Below are 1,163 nucleotides of genomic sequence, written 5' to 3'. Positions count from 1 at the left end.
CACCTACACCTTAGCCCTTTCATGGCGTCTGATGTGGCTTTTTAAACCAGACAGTGTTTTGAAAAAACACCCACACAGATTGCACCTCTGATTTGCACTACCAATACCTGCAAGTAAGTTCTGCTCATTGTGGATCCTAACATGTCTTTTAAGACCCCCCATTGGATTTGCAAACCCTCTGGCACACACCACATTCAAACGTGTGCACAGACATACACACACACACACACACACACACACACACACACACACACACACACAGTACATGCATTTGTGTATATGTAAACGCATGAATATGTGTGTGTGTACATGTATATCTCTGTTTGTCTTTACATTCAGTTACAGTAAAAACAATTTTACATTAATCTGAAGGAGTATTCCATACTTTTGTAAAATGCAAATTTATTATTCTTTAACAAGAATTGAAGTCACTACCAATATTGTCCTTGCTAGAGAATAATACACACACACACATATATATATAAAAATATACACATGCACATACCCAAACACACTCTCCATTTGATCTCTTGCTTTCACTTCCATTGGCTGTTTCTTGATCACTCTTCCATAGAGAACCCTAATCCACAACACGAGAACCCTAGCCCCAATTTCCACAGCAATTTAACATAATGATGGGAACAAACACTTTTTGATCGTGTGTGTGTATAAGTAAATATACACATGTTTGTGTGTTATATATTTGTATGTATGTGTATACATGTGTGTGTGTGTGTGTGCACGTGTGTGTAAACTAGTAACAATCAATCAAAATGTGAGAAACCTGCAAAAGAGGAAAACTCCCAAAGTCTAAAGGTGACACGACGAAGACTGATCTCAAGATGACAAACCCTATTTGAACAAGACAACAAAGGACTCATCAAGATGCTGTACTAGACCAACGCAAAACATGTAAGCATAGTAAAACAAATGTAGAATGATGCAGGTACGATATATATTACACACACACACACACACACACACACACACACACACACACACACACATATATATATATATACTTGTGTTTAAATTCAATAATAGGATGAATTCTTTTACAAGAATTTATCAAGTAGCTAGCTTTCGGTAAAAATGTGTTTTTTTATGGTAGTCTGACCTTAGAGTCCCTCATAGCGTGAGGCATTCTTGTATAGTAATGCCCT

General features: G+C 37.0%; 1 protein-coding gene across 4 annotated transcripts in view; it reads right to left on the bottom strand.

Annotated features, from left to right (window-relative positions):
• The window catches only part of LOC106883406 (epidermal growth factor receptor kinase substrate 8), a 134,064-nt gene that overhangs the window by 20,915 nt on the left and 111,986 nt on the right, over positions 1-1,163 (bottom strand). The window lies entirely within an intron of this gene.

Source organism: Octopus bimaculoides, chromosome 11, assembly GCF_001194135.2.
Source record: "Octopus bimaculoides isolate UCB-OBI-ISO-001 chromosome 11, ASM119413v2, whole genome shotgun sequence".
NCBI classification, from domain to species: domain Eukaryota; kingdom Metazoa; phylum Mollusca; class Cephalopoda; order Octopoda; family Octopodidae; genus Octopus; species Octopus bimaculoides.
This window is presented reverse-complemented; position numbering and strand designations above follow the sequence as displayed.